At 44.3% G+C, this 14305-nt stretch overlaps 4 non-coding genes and 1 pseudogene across 4 annotated transcripts; all 5 read left to right on the top strand.

The window, feature by feature from the left end:
• The first annotated feature begins 1007 nt into the window (after positions 1-1007).
• Positions 1008-1214, top strand: LOC142292643 (U2 spliceosomal RNA; annotated as a pseudogene).
• Positions 1215-2784: 1570 nt separating this feature from the next.
• Positions 2785-2977, top strand: LOC142292576 (U2 spliceosomal RNA). The gene has a single exon (XR_012750715.1). It is a non-coding gene; the product is annotated as a U2 spliceosomal RNA (small nuclear RNA).
• Positions 2978-9618: 6641 nt separating this feature from the next.
• On the top strand, positions 9619-9814 carry LOC142292594 (U2 spliceosomal RNA). The gene has a single exon (XR_012750732.1). It is a non-coding gene; the product is annotated as a U2 spliceosomal RNA (small nuclear RNA).
• A 1570-nt stretch (positions 9815-11384) lies between these two features.
• Positions 11385-11577, top strand: LOC142292608 (U2 spliceosomal RNA). Its single transcript, XR_012750743.1, has one exon. It is a non-coding gene; the product is annotated as a U2 spliceosomal RNA (small nuclear RNA).
• Positions 11578-13177: 1600 nt separating this feature from the next.
• Positions 13178-13362, top strand: LOC142292586 (U2 spliceosomal RNA). The gene has a single exon (XR_012750724.1). It is a non-coding gene; the product is annotated as a U2 spliceosomal RNA (small nuclear RNA).
• The last annotated feature ends 943 nt before the right edge of the window (positions 13363-14305 follow it).

The raw sequence follows: 14305 nt of genomic DNA, 5'->3' as shown, positions 1-14305 counted from the left end.
GAAAGGGCGGCCTATGAAAGAATTACTACTTTCAATAAGTACACTTAAATGGCTAATTGGGAATAGAAAAACAGTAAAAAGCCCTCTGAGAAAGCCCCCCTCTAACCTTTGATAGTAAGCTTTTCTGTAGTCTGCCTGTTGATGTATTTTCCGTTTGAACTGTGCACAACATGAAGAGACAGAACACTGGCAGCTTGTCACAATGCCCCCGCTGACATCACAATAGCGCTGCTGCCTAGAAAACAAGCTGCGCAGCAGAAGTTGTTCTTTGGGTGGGAGGGTGGGCTAGTGGAAGGAGGGGGCAAGTTCTTTTTTTCCCGGGTGGTAGGGGGATGACAGGAGAAGGGATGCGGGTGGGGAGAAGGGTACAGAGGGCAGGGTTTGGGGGCTGGGAAGGAAAGGGAAAAGATTAGGGTTTGGGGATGATGAAAGGGCTTTCTACGGGTAAGGATGGCAAAGGGTGGCAGTGACGGAAAGTCAGGCAACCTGTCCTGTCCGTCTTTTTGTATCGTGAATTGGAAAGACTGCAAGGGGGAGGGGAGTTGCTTGCGCCCTAAAGGAGGAGTTATTCAGATTCATTGCAGTGGGGGGCGGCGGCTGCAAAACGCACCATTCTTCTTGTTTTTGCTCTGCAAAGCAGCCTTTTCAAGGGTTGGCTTGGGTGACAAAATGTCTTCTGTAGGCGTGGGTTTGTCTCCCTCTCGCTCTCTCTCCCTAAGATGTGTCCGGCATAGGCCAGGGTGCCACTCGAGGCCCAAACCAATTCTGGTTATCGCTTCTCGGCCTTTTGGCTAAGATCAAGTGTAGTCCCTTCATTGGGTTTGCCTTGGTCTTGGCTGGGAGGGGCCCGGGCTTGCACAACCGCCGGCCTCGGGGATTGTTGCGCCTTTTGGTGCTTACGTCCCCTTATGGCTGGTGGTTCCTGGGCTCGGGAGGCGATCACCTGCGGCACTGCGCTTTTGTGTGGTGGCCGATGACCGTTTTCTGAAATTTGCGGATGAAATCTCATCTGTTCTTAAGTGCATGATAATAAAGATGCTGTTAAATCAAAAAAAAAAAAATCTGTTTTTATCAGTTTAATATCTGATACGTCCCCTATCTGGGGACCATATATTAAATGGATTTTTAGAACAGGGAGATGGAAAAAGAGCTTGCTCTGTCCACTCCACGCATTGACCTGGTATTGCAGTACCTCCAGGACCGGTGCACCCCTTCTTAACCCAGTTTCCAAAAGCAGAACTCAATTCACCTGATTCATATTAGCCCGATTTAATGAATTGGAAGAAAGCATACGTCTTCATATGCACCTCAATTTGGCCCATTCACTTTTCACACTTCCTCCTTTTGTTTTTTATCTTTCACACTTTTTACTTTCTTTATTCATCCAAATAGCAAACTCATCACCACTCAACCTGACCAACTCGGCTATGTCCCGTGCTGCAGTATCTTGTTCTCTGTCTTATCTAGATCATTTGCAATTGAATGGAATAGATCCCTTTTGGACAAAGTGGATTCACCTGCTGCTGCAGTGACCACAGGTGTGATAAGATCTAGAATTGGCATCTGGTGCGATCTCTCCGCTTCCACTCCAAAGAAAGTTACCTGTTTATTCCTATCATGCATTGGTTTTTGGGGTTTTCTTTGAGCAATGATGATCTCTTTAGTGGTCTGTTGGCTCCCTCTCCTGGAGGAATAGTTTGCTTGCTCTTGGACATTCTAAAAGAGAGGTCATGATAGACATTGAGCTTCTGAGCCCAATTGGGGACAGTCATGGGTGATGAATGTTTGCAACCTGCTGCGAAGCCTCATACCGCAATATAAGGAACGTCAAATACTAAGAAAGGGCGGCCTATGAAAGAATTACTACTTTCAATAAGTACACTTAAACGGCTAATTGGGAATAGAAAAACTGTAAAAAGCCCTCTGAGAAAGCCCCCTCTAACCTTTGATAGTAAGCTTTTCTGTAGTCTGCCTGTTGATGTATTTTCCGTTTGAACTGTGCACAACATGAAGAGACGGAACACTGGCAGCTTGTCACAATGCCCCCGCTGACATCACAATAGCGCTGCTGCCTAGAAAACAAGCTGCGCAGCAGAAGTTGTTCTTTGGGTGGGAGGGTGGGCTAGTGGAAGGAGGGGGCAAGTTCTTTTTTTCCCGGGTGGTAGGGGGATGACAGGAGAAGGGATGCGGGTGGTGAGAAGGGTACAGAGGGCAGGGTTTGGGGGCTGGGAAGGAAAGGGAAAAGATTAGGGTTTGGGGATGATGAAAGGGCTTTCTACGGGTAAGGATGGCAAAGGGTGGCAGTGACGGAAAGTCAGGCAACCTGTCCTGTCCGTCTTTTTGTATCGTGAATTGGAAAGACTGCAAGGGAGAGGGGAGTTGCTTGCGCCCTAAAGGAGGAGTTATTCAGATTCATTGCAGTGAGGGGCGGCGGCTGCAAAACGCACCATTCTTCTTGTTTTTGCTCTGCAAAGCAGCCTTTTCAAGGGTTGGCTTGGGTGACAAAATGTCTTCTGTAGGCGTGGGTTTGTCTCCCTCTCGCTCTCTCTCCCTAAGATGTGTCCGGCATAGGCCAGGGTGCCACTCGAGGCCCAAACCAATTCTGGTTATCGCTTCTCGGCCTTTTGGCTAAGATCAAGTGTAGTTTGGGAGGGTACTACCTTGGTTGGTGCTAAAAGGTGCCAGGGTATTGCACAACTGCTGACCTTGGGGGAGTGTGCATCGTAGGATGTCATAGCCCTCTTGTGACGGACAGTTACCTGGGCAACGAGAGGCGGTCACTTTATTATTTTCAAACTCATCCTTCAAAAAAAAAAAAAAAAAATCTGTTCTTATCAGTTTAATATCTGATACGTCCCCTATCTGGGGACCATATATTAAATGGATTTTTAGAACAGGGAGATGGAAAAAGAGCTTGCTCTGTCCACTCCACGCATTGACCTGGTATTGCAGTACCTCCAGGACCGGTGCACCCCTTCTTAACCCAGTTTCCAAAAGCAGAACTCAATTCACCTGATTCATATTAGCCCGATTTAATGAATTGGAAGAAAGCATACGTCTTCATATGCACCTCAATTTGGCCCATTCACTTTTCACACTTCCTCCTTTTGTTTTTTATCTTTCACACTTTTTACTTTCTTTATTCATCCAAATAGCAAACTCATCACCACTCAACCTGACCAACTCGGCTATGTCCCGTGCTGCAGTATCTTGTTCTCTGTCTTATCTAGATCATTTGCAATTGAATGGAATAGATCCCTTTTGGACAAAGTGGATTCACCTGCTGCTGCAGTGACCACAGGTGTGATAAGATCTAGAATTGGCATCTGGTGCGATCTCTCCGCTTCCACTCCAAAGAAAGTTACCTGTTTATTCCTATCATGCATTGGTTTTTGGGGTTTTCTTTGAGCAATGATGATCTCTTTAGTGGTCTGTTGGCTCCCTCTCCTTGAGGAATAGTTTGCTTGCTCTTGGACATTCTAAAAGAGAGGTCATGATAGACATTGAGCTTCTGAGCCCAATTGGGGACAGTCATGGGTGATGAATGTTTGCAACCTGCTGCGAAGCCTCATACCGCAATATAAGGAACGTCAAATACTAAGAAAGGGCGGCCTATGAAAGAATTACTACTTTCAATAAGTACACTTAAACGGCTAATTGGGAATAGAAAAACTGTAAAAAGCCCTCTGAGAAAGCCCCCCTCTAACCTTTGATAGTAAGCTTTTCTGTAGTCTGCCTGTTGATGTATTTTCCGTTTGAACTGTGCACAACATGAAGAGACGGAACACTGGCAGCTTGTCACAATGCCCCCGCTGACATCACAATAGCGCTGCTGCCTAGAAAACAAGCTGCGCAGCAGAAGTTGTTCTTTGGGTGGGAGGGTGGGCTAGTGGAAGGAGGGGGCAAGTTCTTTTTTTCCCGGGTGGTAGGGGGATGACAGGAGAAGGGATGCGGGTGGTGAGAAGGGTACAGAGGGCAGGGTTTGGGGGCTGGGAAGGAAAGGGAAAAGATTAGGGTTTGGGGATGATGAAAGGGCTTTCTACGGGTAAGGATGGCAAAGGGTGGCAGTGACGGAAAGTCAGGCAACCTGTCCTGTCCGTCTTTTTGTATCGTGAATTGGAAAGACTGCAAGGGGGAGGGGAGTTGCTTGCGCCCTAAAGGAGGAGTTATTCAGATTCATTGCAGTGGGGGGCGGCGGCTGCAAAACGCACCATTCTTCTTGTTTTTGCTCTGCAAAGCAGCCTTTTCAAGGGTTGGCTTGGGTGACAAAATGTCTTCTGTAGGCGTGGGTTTGTCTCCCTCTCGCTCTCTCTCCCTAAGATGTGTCCGGCATAGGCCAGGGTGCCACTCGAGGCCCAAACCAATTCTGGTTATCGCTTCTCGGCCTTTTGGCTAGGATCAAGTGCTTTTCAGGCAGGAGATCCTAGTTTTTGGGCACTCGGGTACCCCTCTCCTTGGCCTGGCAGGATCGTCCACTTCGGTGGGCTTCACCTGCCTGTTGCTTTTGGGGAGAGGGATTAGTCCCAGGGTAACGGGTTGCGATCCCCCCCAGTGCTCAGGTGTTCTTTGTACAGAACTCTGTGTGCGCAGGTTGCAAGTGGCGGCAATTTGCATTTGTTGCGTTTTTCCATGGAGGTTGACCCCAACCTCGTGCCTCCCTTTGCGAGGCTGAAAAATACCGTCCGGGTCCACTTTACGGATGGTGGTTCCGATTCTAGGAATTTGGGGTATGTAGTCCAGGACGTGCTCGAGAAACTTCTCCATGTGAGGAAGGAAGAAATTTTGTCCATCCAGGACTACCCCAGACGTGGAGACTATGATGTTACGTTCACAGGAGAAGGGATTTTCAGAGATGTATTGAACAGGGTAAGACAGGTTGAAGATGATCCAGTGTTAAATGGGATCCAGGTTATCGAGCACGTCCTGGATGAGGTAAAAATGGTTGTTGTAAAAATATTCTCACCTTTTGTTACTGCTCCTGAAATCATGTCATTTTTAGCTATTTATTTCAAGAGTGTTAAGTGTATTGGTAAGATTTTAAATGAATTTAATATATGGACATCTAAATGGAAATTTTTAGTTAAATGTGTAAGGAATCCTTACGTACCGGGTGGGGTGCAGCTCCCACCCGCCCGGTTCAAGATAGGACAAACAAATGGGGATTTTTATTTTTCTGGTATGCCCGCTTATTGTAGGATCTGTGGGAAATATGGCCATGCTAAAGAGCATTGCAAGTCAACATGTAGGAATTGTGCTGCTCAGGATCATGAAACAAAAGATTGTAAAAAGGAAAAGAAATGCAGTTTTTGTCAGACCCCTGGTCATTTTTATTTTTCATGTCCTCACAGGTTCCGGGAGGAAGAGCAGAGGGGAAAGCCCAACACATCCGGACAGGAGCCATCAGATCGGACCACCCATCAGGAGGAGGAACGACAACCCGGAGCCTCAGGAGGTGGCGAGAGTGTGCCACCTGACGGTGGCTCCTCCGAGGCTGTGACGGGTAAAAAATCTGACCACAAGAGCTGGCTACATGACCACAGGGAAGGCAAAAGGAGGGCTGAGAAAGATCAAAAAGGTACCGTCGGTAAGACCAAGAGGGAGCGACAAAAGGTCGACACCGAGTCCCACACGCAGTCTGGGTCTCCTAATACCGAGGGTGGTGACTGGTCAGTGGTTTCCCGAAAAAAGAAGAAAGATAGTTCGGTGGGGGCAGTTTGTGGGGAACAGATGGACACGTCTCCGGAAGGGGTTGTGGACGCTGGGCCCCCTCCTGGGGTCCTGGACCCTGTCCCTTCGGGTGGGGTTCGGGACCTTGCTGCCTCCGGGGACTCAGAGGCTCTGCCATGTGCACAACCCCCCACTGTAAGACGACCTTCCTTAGGTCAGGGGGGTGTGGCGGAGCCTCAAGGGGACCCACCTGATACAGACCTAAACGATCAGCCAATGGAGACCCAGCGCGTGGTGCCTGTCAGCCCTCCGAGCTACGCCGATGTAGTGTCGGGTTCTTTTCCAAGTGGTAGTCTTTCCTCCTCCACGGAGTCGCTCGTTACGGTCGGATCGATTGAGAGCGAGAGCGCAAATTCGGTGGTCTGATCGGGCTCCTCGGATAGGTAAACTTCTTGCTCTTACTAACCCACTAACCTTTTTTTTATGATGGCAGAGCTGAAAGGTATTTCTCTTAATGTAAGAGGCATAAAAACTAAAATAAGAAGAACCGCCCTTTTAAATTTTTTAACATGCCTTACTGCATCAGTGTTCTTTTTACAGGAGTGTAACATCCCAAATAAGATGTCTTATCAAAAATATAAGGAAGAGTGGAAACATGGGCCATCCGTCTGGTCAGGGTCTAATGCCATAGGATCAGCAGGGGTCGCTATACTTTTTAAAGGGGATGTTTTAATTGATTTTATCCAGGAAATTTTACCAGGTCGCATTTTATTGGTTAAAGCTTTTATACATGGTAAAAGATGGCAGTTTTTAAATTTTTATGGGTCACCTGATAAAAATGAGAGAACTGAAATGTTAGAGCTTTTACCTTTATTTATTAATAATTCTGAACCTTTTATTTTGGCAGGCGATTTTAATTGTGTTTTAAAAGGTGAAAACCGGCGTTCCAGTTCTGTAAGTAGAAATTATGACAAAACCTCGGGAATACTAAGTAACATCATAAAAGACGCCAGATTAATTGATGTATATAAAGAGTGTAATAGAGGTAGCCCGGAGGACGCCGGTTTCACCTGGAGCAATGCTATTTGTAGCTCCAGGATAGATTTTATCTTTGGTTCAGACAAAATAATACCTACGAAATGTGAAGTTTTAACCAATATTTTTTCAGATCACAAACTTTTATCTTTTAGTGTCAAAACAAATGAAAACAAGAAGTGTGGTAAGAAAACTTGGAAAATGAATGTGTCCCTTTTAAATGACCCACAGATTTTATCAGATTTTATTACATTTTATCAAAAATGTAGGAAGGATAAAAGCCCTAATCTTTCTATAAGTGCATGGTGGGAGAGGATGAAGGTAAAAATAAGAGATTTTTTTATTAAAAAAAGTATACATAAAGCCAAAGAAAGATATGAGGTGTATAAAGCCCTAAATACCCGGTTACAGACATTGATTAAATTTAAAGATAATGGTTTGGAGGTGGATAATGATATTTTAAAATTAAAAGAGGAAATAGCAAAATGGATAGAGCAAAAAGGTAAAGAAATTATTTTCCGCTCCAGAGTCAAAAATATAGAAAAAGATGAAAAATGCTCCCGTTATTTCTTCATGAAAAATAAAAAGGAAAAGGTAATATTTGATAATATTGATGGGGAAAAGAATATAACAACTATGTTGGGAAAAGTGGAGGAATATTTTACTAATCTTTTTAATGAGAAAACAGTTGATCAAAATTTACTGAATGATTCATTAGAAGAACTAAACTGTGTTTTAGACCCGACCTCCCAAGAGTTTTTATCCCAAGTTTTAACCCATCAAGAGATTTTAGAAACTATTAAGAGTTTTAAAAGCGGTAAAGTTCCTGGTCCTGATGGCATCCCCATAGAGTTTTATGTGAGTTTTTATGACATTTTAAAAGATGATTTGTTTTCTCTTTTTACTGAGGTTTTTAACAATAAGATTTTACTTAATTCATGGAAGAAAGGAGAAGTCTCATTGTTATTCAAAAAAGGTGACAAATCAAAGCTGGAGAATTGGAGGCCCATTACCCTTCTAAACTGTGATTATAAAATAATGGCCAAAATCTGTGCAAATCGACTTAAAACGGTAATTAGCAAAATTGTGCATTCAAACCAAGTATGCGGAGTGCCAGGAAGGAGTATATGGGATAACCTGAATCTAGTAAAAGATTGTATGGAGGATGTCAAGAGCAGAAAAGGGAAAATGGCGATTTTATCAATTGATTTTGAAAAAGCATTTGATCGTGTCTCACATTTTTACCTTTTTAAAGTTTTAGAAAAGATGGGCATACCAGACGGGTTTTTATTATCTCTTAAGGCGTTTTATACTGATTGCACAAGTAAGATTTTAGTAAATGGTTTTAAGTCACAGGATGTGCTTTTAAAATCAGGGGTGAAGCAGGGGTGCCCCTTGTCCCCACTACTTTTTATCTGTGCACTTGAACCCTTACTGTGTGCTATACAGCGAGATGAGAGGATCCGTGGTGTACCTCTACCTGGGGGCAAAGGAGTGGAGGCCAAGGTAGTAGGTTACATGGATGACGTGGCATTCCTCTGTCGTGACGCCCCTTCGCTGACAAGAGCTATTGATCGTATTCAACCCTTTTGTTTGTCCTCAGGTTTTAAGATAAATTTTAATAAATGTAATATTTTTAATGTGGGGGGAATGCTTTTAACTGATGTTTCCATTGCTGTAACTGAGTCCCTTACTATTTTAGGTGTAACATTCAGTGAGCAAAATGATGGTGGTAGTAGTTGGGACTCAGTTGCTCAGAAAGTTAATATGAAAATATGCATGTGGAACATGAGAAAACTGACAATGGAGGGTAAAGTATTGATTTTAAAAATGGTGATTTTACCCCTTTTATTGTATCTCAGTCTTGTTTTCCCCCCACCTGTGAATGTTTTAAAGAAAATTACTAAAAATTGTTTTACCTTTTTCTGGGGCTCTAAAATGGAGAAGCTGAAAAGAGAGATTGTCATAAAACAAAAGACAAATGGTGGTAAAGATTTTCCTGATTTTAATAGGTTTCTTTTAATCCATTTTTTCTGTTACTGTTTTAATGCCATTTTTAAAGATCACTATTGGTCCTATTTTATGCGTTTTAACACAGGTTTCTTTATGAGAAAGTTTGGATGGTTTGAAATTGTTTTATCTCTCCCCCATGCTTTTAACCTGCCAGCGCATTATGAGATTTTAAGGAAAATAGTGTCTGATTTTAGCCTAAGTAAGAAAAAAGTAGAGGAATTAACTAATAGTAAGAAACTAATAAAGGAACTACGTAATGATGAGGCAATATGCAGTATTAACAGATTTGATGATGATAAAAGTAAATGTATTTGGAAATTAATTAGTGTCTTTTATCTTTTTAATGAACAGAGAGATCTGGCTTGGAGCTGTGCGCACCAGTGTCTTCCTTGCCGGGCATTCCAGTATAGAAGAGGATTTGTGATGTCTGCCATCTGCCCAAGATCCGGATGCCAAGAACAAGAGACTGTAAAGCATATATTATGGACTTGTTGGTTTGCAAAACGGTTCTGGAGAAGACTTTGCCCCCTGTTGGAAAAGATGGCAGGCCTCAAGGACTTGGACTATCATGCCATATTGTACGGACTTGTGGAATGCCCAACACCGGACCAAAAAATAATGGCTTGGAAGACACTGAACTGTGCCAAGTCAGCTCTCTGGAAAGCACGGAACATTGCTATTTTTAAACAAGATATTTTATCAGTGAATGATGTTTTAAAATTATGTATTAGCGAAATGTATACTTATTTTTTAATTGACAAGGAAAAGAACGTAACTGTGTCCAAAAAATGGCTTGCCAGCCAATGGAATTCTTTCATTTAAATGTTTGTACATGTTTTATTGCTTTTACATATATGTTATTATAATTTCATTCGCTGTAAATCTTGTTAAATTTTAAAATAAACTGGTTTTACCCCTATGAGGGGGTAGCCAAATTAAAAAAAAATCTGTTCTTATCAGTTTAATATCTGATACGTCCCCTATCTGGGGACCATATATTAAATGGATTTTTAGAACAGGGAGATGGAAAAAGAGCTTGCTCTGTCCACTCCACGCATTGACCTGGTATTGCAGTACCTCCAGGACCGGTGCACCCCTTCTTAACCCAGTTTCCAAAAGCAGAACTCAATTCACCTGATTCATATTAGCCCTATTTAATGAATTGGAAGAAAGCATACGTCTTCATATGCACCTCAATTTGGCCCATTCACTTTTCACACTTCCTCCTTTTGTTTTTTATCTTTCACACTTTTTACTTTCTTTATTCATCCAAATAGCAAACTCATCACCACTCAACCTGACCAACTCGGCTATGTCCCGTGCTGCAGTATCTTGTTCTCTGTCTTATCTAGATCATTTGCAATTGAATGGAATAGATCCCTTTTGGACAAAGTGGATTCACCTGCTGCTGCAGTGACCACAGGTGTGATAAGATCTAGAATTGGCATCTGGTGCGATCTCTCCGCTTCCACTCCAAAGAAAGTTACCTGTTTATTCCTATCATGCATTGGTTTTTGGGGTTTTCTTTGAGCAATGATGATCTCTTTAGTGGTCTGTTGGCTCCCTCTCCTGGAGGAATAGTTTGCTTGCTCTTGGACATTCTAAAAGAGAGGTCATGATAGACATTGAGCTTCTGAGCCCAATTGGGGACAGTCATGGGTGATGAATGTTTGCAACCTGCTGCGAAGCCTCATACCGCAATATAAGGAACGTCAAATACTAAGAAAGGGCGGCCTATGAAAGAATTACTACTTTCAATAAGTACACTTAAACGGCTAATTGGGAATAGAAAAACTGTAAAAAGCCCTCTGAGAAAGCCCCCTCTAACCTTTGATAGTAAGCTTTTCTGTAGTCTGCCTGTTGATGTATTTTCCGTTTGAACTGTGCACAACATGAAGAGACGGAACACTGGCAGCTTGTCACAATGCCCCCGCTGACATCACAATAGCGCTGCTGCCTAGAAAACAAGCTGCGCAGCAGAAGTTGTTCTTTGGGTGGGAGGGTGGGCTAGTGGAAGGAGGGGGCAAGTTCTTTTTTTCCCGGGTGGTAGGGGGATGACAGGAGAAGGGATGCGGGTGGTGAGAAGGGTACAGAGGGCAGGGTTTGGGGGCTGGGAAGGAAAGGGAAAAGATTAGGGTTTGGGGATGATGAAAGGGCTTTCTACGGGTAAGGATGGCAAAGGGTGGCAGTGACGGAAAGTCAGGCAACCTGTCCTGTCCGTCTTTTTGTATCGTGAATTGGAAAGACTGCAAGGGGGAGGGGAGTTGCTTGCGCCCTAAAGGAGGAGTTATTCAGATTCATTGCAGTGGGGGGCGGCGGCTGCAAAACGCACCATTCTTCTTGTTTTTGCTCTGCAAAGCAGCCTTTTCAAGGGTTGGCTTGGGTGACAAAATGTCTTCTGTAGGCGTGGGTTTGTCTCCCTCTCGCTCTCTCTCCCTAAGATGTGTCCGGCATAGGCCAGGGTGCCACTCGAGGCCCAAACCAATTCTGGTTATCGCTTCTCGGCCTTTTGGCTAAGATCAAGTGTAGTTTGGGAGGGTACTACCTTGGTTGGTGCTGAAAGGTGCCAGGGTATTGCACAACTGCTGGCCTTGGGGGAGTGTGCATCGTAGGATGTCATAGCCCTCTTGTGACGGACAGTTACCTGGGCAACGGGAGGCGGTCACTTTATTATTTTCAAACTCATCCTTCAAAAAAAAAAAAAAAAAATCTGTTCTTATCAGTTTAATATCTGATACGTCCCCTATCTGGGGACCATATATTAAATGGATTTTTAGAACAGGGAGATGGAAAAAGAGCTTGCTCTGTCCACTCCACGCATTGACCTGGTATTGCAGTATCTCCAGGACCGGTGCACCCCTTCTTAACCCAGTTTCCAAAAGCAGAACTCAATTCACCTGATTCATATTAGCCCGATTTAATGAATTGGAAGAAAGCATACGTCTTCATATGCACCTCAATTTGGCCCATTCACTTTTCACACTTCCTCCTTTTGTTTTTTATCTTTCACACTTTTTACTTTCTTTATTCATCCAAATAGCAAACTCATCACCACTCAACCTGACCAACTCGGCTATGTCCCGTGCTGCAGTATCTTGTTCTCTGTCTTATCTAGATCATTTGCAATTGAATGGAATAGATCCCTTTTGGACAAAGTGGATTCACCTGCTGCTGCAGTGACCACAGGTGTGATAAGATCTAGAATTGGCATCTGGTGCGATCTCTCCGCTTCCACTCCAAAGAAAGTTACCTGTTTATTCCTATCATGCATTGGTTTTTGGGGTTTTCTTTGAGCAATGATGATCTCTTTAGTGGTCTGTTGGCTCCCTCTCCTGGAGGAATAGTTTGCTTGCTCTTGGACATTCTAAAAGAGAGGTCATGATAGACATTGAGATTCTGAGCCCAATTGGGGACAGTCATGGGTGATGAATGTTTGCAACCTGCTGCGAAGCCTCATACCGCAATATAAGGAACGTCAAATACTAAGAAAGGGCGGCCTATGAAAGAATTACTACTTTCAATAAGTACACTTAAATGGCTAATTGGGAATAGAAAAACTGTAAAAAGCCCTCTGAGAAAGCCCCCCTCTAACCTTTGATAGTAAGCTTTTCTGTAGTCTGCCTGTTGATGTATTTTCCGTTTGAACTGTGCACAACATGAAGAGACGGAACACTGGCAGCTTGTCACAATGCCCCCGCTGACATCACAATAGCGCTGCTGCCTAGAAAACAAGCTGCGCAGCAGAAGTTGTTCTTTGGGTGGGAGGGTGGGCTAGTGGAAGGAGGGGGCAAGTTCTTTTTTTCCCGGGTGGTAGGGGGATGACAGGAGAAGGGATGCGGGTGGTGAGAAGGGTACAGAGGGTAGGGTTTGGGGGCTGGGAAGGAAAGGGAAAAGATTAGGGTTTGGGGATGATGAAAGGGCTTTCTACGGGTAAGGATGGCAAAGGGTGGCAGTGACGGAAAGTCAGGCAACCTGTCCTGTCGGTCTTTTTGTATCGTGAATTGGAAAGACTGCAAGGGGGAGGGGAGTTGCTTGCGCCCTAAAGGAGGAGTTATTCAGATTCATTGCAGTGGGGGGCGGCGGCTGCAAAACGCACCATTCTTCTTGTTTTTGCTCTGCAAAGCAGCCTTTTCAAGGGTTGGCTTGGGTGACAAAATGTCTTCTGTAGGCGTGGGTTTGTCTCCCTCTCGCTCTCTCTCCCTAAGATGTGTCCGGCATAGGCCAGGGTGCCACTCGAGGCCCAAACCAATTCTGGTTATCGCTTCTCGGCCTTTTGGCTAAGATCAAGTGTAGTCCCTTCATTGGGTTTGCCTTGGTCTTGACTGGGAGGGGCCCGGGCTTGCACAACCGCCGGCCTCGGGGATTGTTGCGCCTTTTGGTGCTTACGTCCCCTTATGGCTGGTGGTTCCTGGGCTCGGGAGGCGATCACTTGCGGCACTGCGCTTTTGTGTGGTGGCCGATGACTGTTTTCTGAAAATTGCGGATGTAATCTCATCTGTTCTTATCAGTTTAATATCTGATACGTCCCCTATCTGGGGACCATATATTAAATGGATTTTTAGAACAGGGAGATGGAAAAAGAGCTTGCTCTGTCCACTCCACGCATTGACCTGGTATTGCAGTACCTCCAGGACCGGTGCACCCCTTCTTAACCCAGTTTCCAAAAGCAGAACTCAATTCACCTGATTCATATTAGCTCGATTTAATGAATTGGAAGAAAGCATACGTCTTCATATGCACCTCAATTTGGCCCATTCACTTTTCACACTTCCTCCTTTTGTTTTTTATCTTTCACACTTTTTACTTTCTTTATTCATCCAAATAGCAAACTCATCACCACTCAACCTGACCAACTCGGCTATGTCCCGTGCTGCAGTATCTTGTTCTCTGTCTTATCTAGATCATTTGCAATTGAATGGAATAGATCCCTTTTGGACAAAGTGGATTCACCTGCTGCTGCAGTGACCACAGGTGTGATAAGATCTAGAATTGGCATCTGGTGCGATCTCTCCGCTTCCACTCCAAAGAAAGTTACCTGTTTATTCCTATCATGCATTGGTTTTTGGGGTTTTCTTTGAGCAATGATGATCTCTTTAGTGGTCTGTTGGCTCCCTCTCCTGGAGGAATAGTTTGCTTGCTCTTGGACAGTCTAAAAGAGAGGTCATGATAGACATTGAGCTTCTGAGCCCAATTGGGGACAGTCATGGGTGATGAATGTTTGCAACCTGCTGCGAAGCCTCATACCGCAATATAAGGAACGTCAAATACTAAGAAAGGGCGGCCTATGAAAGAATTACTACTTTCAATAAGTACACTTAAACGGCTAATTGGGAATAGAAAAACTGTAAAAAGCCCTCTGAGAAAGCCCCCCTCTAACCTTTGATAGTAAGCTTTTCTGTAGTCTGCCTGTTGATGTATTTTCCGTTTGAACTGTGCACAACATGAAGAGACGGAACACTGGCAGCTTGTCACAATGCCCCCGCTGACATCACAATAGCGCTGCTGCCTAGAAAACAAGCTGCGCAGCAGAAGTTGTTCTTTGGGTGGGAGGGTGGGCTAGTGGAAGGAGGGGGCAAGTTCTTTTTTTCCC

This window comes from Anomaloglossus baeobatrachus, chromosome 2, assembly GCF_048569485.1.
Source record: "Anomaloglossus baeobatrachus isolate aAnoBae1 chromosome 2, aAnoBae1.hap1, whole genome shotgun sequence".
NCBI classification, from domain to species: Eukaryota; Metazoa; Chordata; class Amphibia; order Anura; family Aromobatidae; genus Anomaloglossus; species Anomaloglossus baeobatrachus.
The sequence above is the reverse complement of the archived record's forward strand: the minus strand, read 5'-3'. Positions and strand labels throughout refer to the sequence as shown.